Below are 13940 nucleotides of genomic sequence, written 5' to 3'. Positions count from 1 at the left end.
TTAAGATATACTTATATTGCACCCCTGTTATGTTGTTTTCCATTTCCAAAAGTTAGAAATGTTAAAAATGAGAGAGATGTGTTCATTGTCATTGCAGTGCCTTCACACATGCACAATGACATCATCACGCTCGGCAAATGCTCCGTTTTACTTCCTCCCACTTTCTTCATTCAGTATAATAGACAACCAGGTATTATAAAATATATATCATTGCTAGATAGTTTAAAGTACACCATGTCACAAATTCATATGTATAAACAGTTCCAGTCTAGGGAAATGTATGCTTTTCCCATAGAATCTAATCATACTGTTGCATTTCTGTCTTTCATATGTCAGTCAGGTATATGTGAATATAAGCACCAGACACATTATACGCATACATCCAGGCACAGTTTTATACAAATATAATAAACCAAACTTTAACTCTATACCTCTGGGCTCCCCATTCAAACCATAAAATATATATTCTATGGATAATAATAGTTCAACATATATATATATATAAGCAGTTTAGTGCAAATATATTCATCACCAGTTTACTTAAAAACAGGACTTACTTCATATTCTTGTCCTACATATATACCCCAAGTATATACTTCATAGCACACTCGGAACAATCTATTACTGTTTGCCAAAGGCATTCTTACACAGCTATATGGTACTTTAAATATAATGTACTTTATGTGAATAAGGGCATCTAACAGCCATTTAAAGATGGATGGATGGATGGATGCTTTGGTTCTCAAATCTTATTTTTAGGAATCGTATCATAGACAGCCCATATTTACAAACATATTTAAGTGAGTGCTGTTATGACAAGTTGAGTAAAATTCCAGTGTTCTTACTAAGTGGAAATATTTTTAATACCACCTATTAAGTATAATATATGTCACTATTTTCTAGATATTCCTCGTGCTTCTAATGCACTTTTAATGGCTACTTTACCATTCATCTCCTTCTCCTTACCTGCTCTGAGTTTGAGTATCCATCTGTACTCACTTCTTTCTGTCATATTCATAATATTACCCAGCCTTTGCCCAATAATAACAACTTCTTCCAATGCTATAAATTTAAAATCATGGTATATACCACTTCTCTCTATGTATTTAGACAAGGCACTTACAGAATACATATTCCTTATACTACTAATATGTTCCTTAATGCATTCTCTAAATGTCCTGTTTGTTTTGCCTATATAAACGTGTAGGCAGCAGTCACATTGTGCTGCATAAGTGATATTCATACTGCCACAAGTGACTGCTCCATTCAATATATAATTATTACCAGTGACTGGGTGGACAAACTCATCAGTATTTTTAACATATTGGCACATACTGCAACTGGTACATGCTCTGGTACCTCTCCATGTATTTGGATTACTTCCAGGTAAATCCCTGCATTTAAGATTTTTCCTATTTCTAAAAATGAAACTAGGACACTCTCTAACCACTTCCATAATCCTTCTATCTGTTATAAGAAGCGGCCATTGTTTATTAAAGGCATCTCTTACTTTCCTCACCTCACTTGTGTATGATATAGAGACATTAACTACATTCTTGTTAATCGTTGTATCAGTTCTATTTAATGCTTGATCTATCTTATCTGAAAAATATGGCCTTGCTCTTCCTTCCCTAAGTGTCTTTACTTCTCCCAGTTTATCAGTCACTTCCTTCTTTTTATAACCGCTGTCATATAAATTATTTTCCAGGGTTACTAGTCCTTCTTCGAAGGTGGGTTCCTGGTTGCTCAAGCATGAAACCCTCATTTCTTGTCTTTTAACTATATTTGAAAAGGGTTTTATAGAGTGCATGCTTGTCCTATACAATAATGTGTTACGACAGCACTCTTTCCTATAAACCTTGGTGTCAAACACACCTTCATTTCCTTTCATTACAAATATATCCAATTCCTATTCTCATTTATCCCAGAATTATTTATATTTATTATTTACTATAATAACTATCAAATGTTGTGACTTATCATTCATTTTTATTAATATTCAGTACATGATCAACAAACCCATGTGTACTTTTGGGGTAATCAACCACATACCTGTTTTTTTTTCTTTTTTCTTAACAAATAACACCCCTCTTACTCAAATTTAATTTTAATCTCCATATTACTGAACAGATCATGTGCAATAATTCTTTTTTTGTTTTTACAGGGAAACATTAACACACTACACAAATAACTATTCAGATTTATTTTCAGATATACATTTTTCTAAATAATAATCTAAATGTCTTACGATAAACCTGCCATTTGCTTAATCTCATCCACAATGTTCTCTCATTGCCCCTCAGTTACCTCTCTCTTTTTCAGTCTTATTCCTGATATTTTTTTGCAAAGAGCAACATCTTATCAAGCCTAATATTTTACTTTTTTTCATACTGTGCCATACCATATATGGCACACTTGCTATTTTGTCACTGATTACTGTTACAAAAAATTTTAATTAAATGTTTGCATGATACTAAGAGACTAACTTCATGTCAGGCAATTAGTGCTTGCATTTAACTTTCAACAACTTGACATTTCTAGGTATGTAAATTCATAGATCGTAAACAATCATTCTATCTAGTCTTGATCTCCAATTTGATTTAACATTGCTTCTTAAACAAAATCATTTAAGCACACAAATGAACTATTTGCAATACAGTTTGAGATAAATTAACTGGTGACTATATTGTTTTATTATCACTATATTACAAATTTCAGCAAATTGATCAGTAGCTTTGTAACTTGAATTACAGAAAAAATTATTAAACACGTGCATCTTAGGTCTTTTGTTCTGTGTCAATATCCTCTTTTTTTCTGATTTCTACTAGTTCACATTTCTATACGTTTAACCTCTGTAGTCATCCATCATTTTTTATTTATCTTTCTTATTAATAGTTTTTTTTTTTTGGTTTCCCATTTTCTGATTGTAGCTTTCTTAGCTGCTATCATTGCATGTTATTTTATACCAATTCAACAATAACAACATTATACTGAAGTTAAATTCTCTTCCAAGTATAAGATTTAGCATATTCAATGCATTTTTGTACTAAAGTTAATGCCATAGATTCCAAAAATGCATATACCTATCAATGTCTTTCTGAACCATCAGATCTCCAAGACATACTTCTTGTCTGTTGGAACACTTTTTTCAATTTGGTCTGCCATTTCTGTTCTAGCAGCAATTATAAAATTTACTATTTGTGTTTTAACAAGCTCACTATTCAGCTTCGGATTATCTTTCCTCATTTTTAACATCAGACCTGTATATGCAAGTGGATCAGAGTTCAATAGCCCAAAGGTTTGTCTGGCTTCATCCCATTTTATTACCTCATCTTCTTTTATCATATGGGTTCTTGGATCTTTATTTTCTAAATGCTCATTATACTTTGTTCTGTGTCTTTATTAGTACATGTAGTATATCCTATTGGTTTTATTTTATGTTTCCATGAGCTGACATGCTTTAAATTAAAGATACATTTAGTAGGTTTATGTATACAAGGCAATATATAATGCTATTTATATTTATTTCCCAAATCTGTCCGAATGCCCTCATATGTTCATCTAGTTGCCTAACTGGGCTTTGTGCCTATCATGCTCTCTTATTTGGGCATATATTCTGAGTCTTGAAATCAATATATTAGCCTAAGCTGCATAGCCTTATGTCTCTAAATCTCATAGTCCCAACTCCCAACCCACCCTGTTCCTTTCTCAGAATTAGTTTTTCCACTGCACTCTTTCTCTTTTGTTATCCCAGATAAATATTTTAATTCCCCTTTCCATATCCTTCAGTATTTGATCTCTCAATTAATACATATACGTCTGACCTACATATAGTAGATTCCAAAAACATGTTATTTCTATCTTATTGCCAATATTCATAAATAACATTTCCATACTCTTATGTTACTTGTAATATTTTGATATATTTTTTCCTGTATTTCTTTAGCTGCTTGTTCAACATTCCGTGTCAACCACATTCTCAAGTATTCCATTTTATCATGACGCACACAATTGTGAAATTCTGTATTGAGTCAAGTATTGGGTCATAATTCATTACTATAACCTTTGTTTTTTTTTTTGCTTCATATCCTGCTGTATTTCTAAAAAAGTTGCAGTTTATTAGTGATAATTTTATGCCATGTTCTGGATTTGTAGCATACAGTATTCTGTCATTCAAAAAAAAGACTATTTACTGATTAGTGTTTCTCCGTTTACATCCAATTATATTTGATTGTCTTAGGCTTCTGGTTAATTGCTCTAAATAAAAAGCATGTAGTTATGGTGAAAATGGATACCCATGCCCAACTGCTTTAGACAGTTAACCAACACACTTTATCTTAACTTGAATATTAATGTTATCCATAATTGTAGAAACTCAAATGATTCAAGAGATCTCTTAATAAATTTGCCATTGCACTCTGTCGTGATTTTTTTTCAATGTCCAAACCTATTAGCATGAATGAATTATTATTATTGCTAAGTCTTTATACTCATAATTCAGAAAGGAAATGGGTCTGCATGACCCTGGATCAAGAGGATATTTCCCCCTCCTTTGTTATTACCACTACTGCCTCTTTCCAAGTCAAGGACACATCAAATATATATATATATATATATATATATATATATATATATATATATATATATAAAATATAATATATAAATATATATATATATATATATATATATATATATATATATATATATATATACGTACATATATATGGGTCCCCTTCACATGGTCGATATTTCAGAATGTCAAAGACCATATGGCCGAGACCATATGATCGACATTTGAAATGTCGACCATGTGGAACTTGTATCTCCAAACAGTGCGGAATGGAAAGATTTCAATCTTCTGCACTGGAGTGCGATCTCGGAGTTGGTATATTATTTATTTCTTTTATTTTATTTTACATTTGTTGATAGCGATAGTCCAACTGGATACATGTCCATTTTCAGCAAAGGCCTGGGGAGAAAAGCTCCAAGATAATAATTCACATTGAACATTTAGTAAATGCTAGTTTCAAGCCGATTACAGTCATAAGCAATACCAGCATTTAGCACATATAGTACTAACTTATTATAAAACACTTTACAAAACATAACATTAATTTCAAAGTTAAACAAACATAACATTACATTCAGGTTTAAGACACACTGAGCAGCAGTTATACAATTGACCCTTCCTGAAATGGAGTGGCAGAAAAAAGTTAGGAGTAGTTGAAGGTAAGGCACCTAAGAAATAGAGAGGTCACTAGTCAGAGTTAGTGCAAGGACAAACCAATGAGTTTTGAAGTATTTCTTGAGTTTGTTTTTGAACTGAGTTAGTGAGGGTTCTCGGGTCAAGTCAGCTAGGAGTCTGTTCCATATTTTTCCAACAGAGTTGGCAAACAGAGAGTCCCAAGCTGAGTAGTTGGATTTGTATGTCTGAACTAGGAGTCTAGTGGATGATCGCAGTGGCCGGGTGCTGATATAGGGGCTGATAATATTTTTTAGTGCAGGTGTATTTTCTGGTTGGTAAAGGACTTTATGTGCCACTATTAGCTGGATGAACTGTAGTAGGCTTGGCAGTTCAAGCCATCCTAGGCGATTTAGGTTGTGACAGTGGTGTGTCTGGTAGGCTGTGCCAATAGCAAATATGGCAATGTGGTTATAGCAGGATGATAGTTTATTAAGATCTGTTTTGTTTAAGTTGGAGAATAGAGGTGAGGTGTAGAGAAGAGTTGATAGCAGATGGGAATGGGCAATTGCAGTTCTAGCAAGTGGGGTAAGGAAAGGTTTGATTCTGTAAAGAGAGCCAAGTTTTTTATTAACAGTTTTGATAGTTTGATTGATATGCACATCAAACTTTAGGTTATCAACTATGACACCCAGGAATTTAGTTTGGGCTTCTGGGAAGATGATAGTGCCATTGTTAGCAGTTATGTTGAAAGATGGCAGGGGGGGTCCTGCATGTGGGGGAGAAGACAAGCAACTTAGTTTTGTTGAGGTTTAGGATTAGATGTTGATTGGAGAGCCATTTTTCCACTGTACTGAAGATATTTTGGGTTAATGTGAATAAAGTAGCTGGTGAGGTGTCAGAACAAATCAAGGTGGAGTCATCCACATATTGAATGCAGGTAGCATCTGGGATGTCTGAATGAAAATCATTGATAAAGATGGAGAAAAGAAGGGGTCCTAGTATCGAGCCCTAGGGGACTCCTAATGTGATGGGTAGACGAGATGATAGCTTGTCCTGCCATAGGACTGCCTGTTGCCTGCCCTGCAGGTAGGATTGAAACCATTGGAGTGCATGGTTGTTTAAGGAGAAGGCCTTCAAGGTATTTATAAGCATTTTGTGGTCAACCATGTCAAAAGCCTTGGATAGATCTAGAATTGTACTGAGGATAGTTTGTTATTATTGCGGTTATGGTTAATGACATTTGAGAAAGAGAGGAGGGTAGATGTAGTACTGTGGTGTGGCTTAAAGCCATGCTGAAAGTTGGACAACAGCTTGTTCTGTGTGAGGTAGTGCATGAGCTGTATGTGTACACACTTTGCCATAATATTAGCTAGAGGTGACAGAATAGCTATGGGTCTAAAGTTTGACATTTCAGTGGAACTGCCTCCTTTATGGAGAGGTATGACATGAGAGATTTTCCATATAGTGGGTACAGTAGCTTCAGATATAGCTCTGTTGATCAAGATTGAGATGGGGTATGCTGTGGTGTCAGCAGCCTTTTGCAGATAGTCTACTGGGAGGAGGTCGGCAGCCTGGGTGGTGGGTCTTAGTTTCGTAAGTAGGGCATGAATAAGTTGAGTAGGAACAGGTTGGAAGGTAAAGTATGTTTGGGTACTGGGTGTGGCTACATTAGAATTAGAGCCATTGGGAGAGAGTTGGCTGGCTAGAGACTGGATAGTCTCTGTGAAGAAGCTGTTGAAGTTATTAGCAATGTCTACTGGGGATTTTTGTTGGGAAGCTGAGGGGGGGGGGTGGAGTGGCGGTTTGGCCTAGGTGGAGTAGTTTATTTATTCCTGCCCAGAACATTTGAGGTATATTTTGGTGTTTTTGCAGTAGATGGTGGTTCTTTTTGTCTAAGGTTATGGATTTTTTGATGTCATTCCTTAGCTGTCTGAATCTTAGTTGATCAAGTGGGGCTTTTGTTTTTCGGTAGGTGGCCCATGCTTTGTTTCTGAGTGAAATTTTGATATATATATATATATATATATATATATATATATATATATATATATATATATATATATATATACATATCGGTCCATACACTAGATCGGATTTTCACTAATCTGAAATAGTGCATGGAATGCTCACTGCAGCTAAAGTGCACTTAATCGAAAGTGCACTTAAGCGAAGTACAGTACAACGAATGGGTGTTGTACTGAACTTCTGTGCAGTACTCACGGACCTTAGGGTTAGGGCACAGGTCACAGTAAGGGGATAGCCCTACCATGACCCATGCCCTAACCCTAAGGTCCGTGATGACTGCAGAGCAGTGAAGGACATAGCAATGTCCTCCACTATGGTGCGATAGTCACGAACCTTAGGGTTAGGGCATGGGTTAGGGTAAGAGGATAGCTTTACTAACTATCCCCTTACCCTAACCCGTGCCCTAACCATAAGGTCCATGACTATCGCACCATAGTGGAGGACATAGCTTGTCTTTTATGTCCTCCACTGTGCTGCGATGTTTTCGGTGAAGTGCACTTACGCAAAAGTTCACTTTCGTTAAAGTGAACTTTCGCAGAAGTGAGGCTTCCTATTACAAGTTCAAAGTAATGAACTTTCGTTCTTGCAATAGGAATCCATATATATATATATATATATATATATATATATATATATATATATATATATATATATATATATTTTGTATATTTTTGTATTTTTAAGTTCCGGTGTGTGTGTGTGTGTGTGTGTGTGTGTGTGTGTGTGTGTGTGTGTGTGTGTGTGTGTGTGTGTGTGTGTGTGGGGAGAGCAGCATGAAGGTAAGATTTTGTTGTGTTTTTTTTTTTTTGTATGGTCGACATTTCAAATGTCGATCATATGGTCTCTCTCTCTCTCTCTATATATATATATATATATATATATATATATACACACTTGTATTGTTTCCTGTTCTTGTCTACTGGAATTCCATCACTTCCAGGAGTTTCCTCTTTATTCATTATTTTCAATGTTAATATCCTTCTTTCTTCTTCTGCTAACTGAGGAAGTTGTATCTCAGATATATTGCAGTTTCCTGTGTGTTACTCTCAGCTTCCACATCTTGTCTATACTTTAGCATTATATTTATACATTTTCCTCAGTCCATTTCTATTCTACCATTCTCATGATTCCTGACTTTTAGATATTCTTTTAACTTTCTGATGCCTCAAGCATTGAAGTAAACCAAAGTTCTTGCTGTGAAACTGGAAGGTATATGTAATTCAGAAAAAACGTCCAACGTCAAAGAAAACTTCTTTATTCACAAAGCAAAACTTTCAGGTCTACGCCTTTCTTCAGTACTAAAAAACAATTAACATCAGAACATTAGAATTTAAACATGAGCCATATCTATCACATGACTACAGCCAGTCAATCGTGATAGTCAAAACATTATATGTATAAAAAATTTCTGTATAAAAATACAATATATCAATACTTTATATATATGCATGCCTACAATCAAAAAAATTCTTAGTCAGTATAAAAATAATTTAAAAACTTTAAAGCCTATTATGTTACAGTTTTACTAAAATAGGTTTCAGAGTAACAGCAGAATTGGTTGATTCTAATGGCCTCACCTGATGTTAGGAATGTTTTAGATTCAAGACCATGTTTCTCATATAGAAATTTGAGAAACCTGAAGAGTAAATTGTGCTACAAGGATTTTAATTTTAAGTCTATACTACAAACGGAGATGAGATTTGGCACGTTTAACTGTATGGATTGTACATGTTATGGTGACATATTAGGTAAAGGCAGTGATATTTTTCAACACCCCAATACTGGTGTGAGTTATAATTTTAAGCTGACAGCAAATTGTACTAGTGTTAATGTGGTCTATTTGGCCACTTGCATTAAATGTCCTTCATTTTATGTGGGTAAAACCACAAGAAAATTAAAAGAACGTATTATAGAACATTAGTAGGACATACGGAGGAACAATGAAAAAAACGCGTTAAATAAACATATTTTTGAACACTGTGGTGCTGCGGTAGCGTTGTCGCCTCATAGTAAGACGCTGTCTGGTTCAATTCTCAGCTAGAGTGTCTTCTGCCTGGAGACATGCGTGAATGGACGTACCTTCGTTGAAGGTTGTGCGTCAGGGCTGGTAACCCGGCACGTAAAAATCAACTACCAATCATTAGCAGACCAGAGTTCCGCTCTGGCAACCCCTAACCGGGAAAAGCCGAAAGACACAACAACAGTAGTCACAAGTTTAAATTTAGAGTGATAGATGTAGTTTGTAAATCTGTCAGGGGGGTGATTTGAACAATTTATTAGAGATCAAGGAGTATTAGTGGATTTTAAGATTAGCTGCAGATGCACCACCTGGTCTTAATACTGCTGTTACTCTGAAACCTTTTTTAGTAAAACTGCAACATAATAGACTTTAAAGTTTTTTAATTATTTTTATACTGACTAATATTTTTTTTTATTGTAGGCATGCATATATATATATATAAAGTATTGATATATTTTATTTTTATACAGAAAATTTTTATACGTATAATGTTTTGACTATCACATGATTGGCTGGATGTAGTTATGTGATAGATTTGGCTCCTATTTAAATTTTAATGTTCTGATGTTAATTGTTTTTCAGTATTGAAGAAGGGCATAGACCCAAAAGCTTTGCTTTGTGAATAAAGAAGTTTTCTTGACGTTGGACTTTTTTCCTGCCTCAAACATTGAACCAGCAGTTTGGTTGCTCTAGGGTTATTGCCAAAAATAGTTGTTTTAAAACCATTGTTCTATGTTCATTAATGCTTTCTAAATAACTTTGCTTAGACATTCTAGTTTCTTTCACTTGCACTTCAGCCTGTTGTGTTCAATGCATTCTTTTTCACTCCTCTAAACACCTTCCTCTTTTATTTTAAGTTCTCTGGTTGCTAGTATCACTATTATTACATATAATTTCCTTTGTGACCACATTCCAAAGCTTTGGTTTACAGTTATCCTAAATTCATTGCAAACCCTCTACTACTTAGATTCAAATCTAATAATATTTCACTTAAAGTTGTATGTACCCAATCATTAATTCTCTTCATTTTTAGAATAAATTCTAGAAAACACTGTTGTTTGTCACAATGATCTTTTACTTACTATCATCAGATGTACTTTTGTGATCTGTACCATGTTACAACATTCTTTTACTGTGTAACAGCTCTCTAATATTGCCCAAAAGGAATATCTCCCAGAAAAATGTGTATAATCCAATTTATTCTTTCTTATTTTTATTACTTTAATGAGCACAAATCCATGCATATATCTAAGTATCTGCACTCAACTGGTAATATGTGATATCTTGGTCCTCCAGAGATGAGTTCCTAAGTTTCCTTAGTGTTCCAGTCTCCTAATACTACCATATATCCTTGATGAAAGGTCATAAATTCTCCCATAATATCCTTTTATCTTGTCTCAGTGCTTTTGGTGGAATATATACTGCAGCCGGTGTAATTCTTGTACACTTCCAGCAACCTCTCACCTGTATAAATCTTGCCTACCTATCCTTCATTTGTTTCTTAACCTTTATTCGAATATCCTTTTTTAATAAATATTAAAACCCCTTTCTTCTTTTCTCCTTCTGTTCCAACATAAAACCTCCTTCCCATTTTTTGACTCAGATATGTTTCTTGTACGTTACTACCTGTGCATTGCTATTGTAGATATATATTCACCTGCAATAACCTACTGTCTTAACTCAGAGTTTCGAGTGCACTGTTTTTTAAACACGCTCCTTGATCAGCTTGCCTTGCTTGTAGTTAACAGTTTCAAAGCAGGCTGCATTCCACAAGCATTGGAAACAAAGTATCTTAGTCTACATATTTGAAACTTGTCACCAGGCAGCCTGAAATTTCACACAGACAGTTTCTCACTATTACTTGTTGATTTTAATCATTGTAAAATATCTTTCAATGAGCAACTTGCATATTAGTCAGACCAAATATCTTTGCCATTATCTATATCGCCACCCATTTAAAATGTTTTCACATTTCTTATTAATATTCTTTATAATGATTGTTTTGCATATGTTAAAATAGGTACTTTTACTTCTGATTTTATACAATTTCTGAAAGGAACCAAACATGCATGTCCTCTTTCACCTCTGCTTCTTACTCCAATTATGGCACCATTTGCTAATTTTCTCAGATCAAATATAGATATAAAAAGTTTTAACATCAATGAGAATTTAAACTCTAAAATTCAACTGTTTGCTGTTGACATCCTACTGACATTAAATGACAATAATAATTCTCTATTTGCAGTTTTCTTAGCAATGGATGTATTTCAAAGAAAATCTGGTCTAACATTCAATGATGACAAAACAAAAATCCTACCTATAAATACAAATAAGAATAGAATAAAAAATAAACATTAAATATATTGTCAAAGAGAAGAACATGAATTATTTAGGAATAATTATAACAAATAATATTAAAGATATAATAAATTATAATTATACTAACAGTATAAACAATATAAGAAATCTAATAGACAAATGAAATAACATTTTCTTCATGATGGAAGAGATGTTATCTATAATCAAAATGATTATCTTACCAAAAATCTTATATATTACACAATCACTAACATTACCCCCCTACAAAAAGTTGTATTAAAGAATTTAACACTTTAATTTTGAGATTTCACTGGTATCTAAATAAACCAAGAACTGCTTTAAAACATCATATGAGAGACTGAGCAGATCGTAGAACAGGGCTACCAGATCTAGAATTATATTCATTATCATCAATATATCTTTGGATTAATAATACTTACACAGCTAGGCGAAAAACGTTTTTAGGAAATCTAATCCTAATCTAATTACCCCCCTACAAAAAGTTGTATTAAAGAATTTAACACTTTAATTTTGAGATTTCACTGGTATCTAAATAAACCAAGAACTGCTTTAAAACATCATATGAGAGACTGAGCAGATGGAAGAACAGGGCTACCAGATCTAGAATTATATTCATTATCATCAATATATCTTTGGATTAATAATACTTACACAGCTAGGTGAAAAAAGTTTTTAGGAAATCTTTTTATAAACTCTAAACATAATAGATATTCTAATAATTATCTCATACTAAATAACAGTCTACATTGGTTAATAAAGGATAACCTTATAGGAAAAAGTCACCTACTATATTAAACACTTTTAAAATTTATATGTATATATATATATATATATATATATATATATATATATATATATATATATATATATATATTTATATATATCTAGGACGTTTTGTCTTCTAGGATTCCTTCTACTTTTTTACTTGAGAATTTTGCTGTTTTTTGGTCTCCTTTTGGAAGTATATTGAACTTTGTGTATTGCTGCTTTTCCTCCTTGGGGGACATGGCTGAAAGTACTAATAGAATTGCTGCTATTGACTCTGCTCTCAGCAATGTTGGTAAGCACTCTGGTAATGATCATTTAAACAGATTGCTATGGATGAAAGTTAATCTGATATTGAACGTTAGTTTTTCTAACAGTTGTAATTCAAGTGTTTTGAACAATGCTAATGTTTCTCTACCCTCACCGGTAGATCTAAAACATTTGGAGAATGACCTCTATAAATTAAAACGCTTCCAGCGGTAGAGGCTACATATGGAAGCTTGTTTGCAACATTGAGTGATTCCCAGAGGACTGAGGGTCATGCTTATGCCTTCTTATGGGGACAGCTATAGTGAACTACTTACTAAATGGCAGTGTTTGAACCTGGAACACAGTTATGCTTACATTCGCCTTTTAATAGAGTTTTTACACCTATTGAGAGTGAGCTACTAACAGCAATAGAAGAGCGGAGGCAACATTTGCTAAATAGCTGTGATCATGAAGCATGTCTATCTGCTACTGATGAGATAGTAGATAATGTGTCCGCTTATGAGATGCGTCTTAAGACGCAAAAAAAATAAGAAACTGAATCGGGACATCTCAGACTTTACAAATGGTCATGTGTTTATGTGGCCTAGACAGAATGCCAATAATGTACTAGCCATTAATGCAATAGCTCAGCCAGCTAGAGAAGCATCAACTGAATTAACAACAGATTATTCAGCCACCCCTTCCAGGTTGGCAGTTGCTAGTAGTGGAACTGCATCTGCTTCTAATCAAGGAACAACAACAATGGAGTCCCAGCCAGAAGGGATTTGTAAGCAACCCTCTTTACCTGATGTAAGGAGGAAGAATGCTTCTACAACACAGGTTTTTGGGGAACTACAGTTACCACTTCCTGTGAAGAGGTTGAGAACAGGAGAACGAGAATGCGATGTGTCGCTGAACAGAGGGAGGAAGAGGGGATGCCAGCAATCGGGGACTACGCATACTCTGAAACAGTTTTGGAACAGGATGACAAGTCCTTCATTTTGAATCTTTCAAACAAGATACTGTCTGAAACTGAGTTAACATTATTACAACATGGCCTTAATTTTATACCGGCCGAGAAGTCTGAATTATCAGATGTTTTGGTTAATTTAAGACTTCTTGCCAGAAATGTAGCACTTAAGATGTATTTCTGTGATAGTGCTTCAGAACTTTTTATGTCATTCCCTTTCAAAAAGCAAAGTGTTTTTCAATTTTTATTAACAAGTGTGAGCAGGATTTATTTAAATTGTTTAGCAACAAGGATGTTGTAGATTTGACTAGTAACAGGGGACGTGTGTTTTACAATTTGAGCAAGTCAGAATGGAGAGCTTTGAAAACTTTACAGGATGATGTCAA

Source organism: Protopterus annectens, chromosome 10.part0, assembly GCF_019279795.1.
Source record: "Protopterus annectens isolate FY-2018-M chromosome 10.part0, PAN1.0, whole genome shotgun sequence".
In the NCBI taxonomy this organism is placed as follows: Eukaryota; Metazoa; Chordata; order Ceratodontiformes; family Protopteridae; genus Protopterus; species Protopterus annectens.
Note: the sequence above shows the minus strand (reverse complement) of the source record.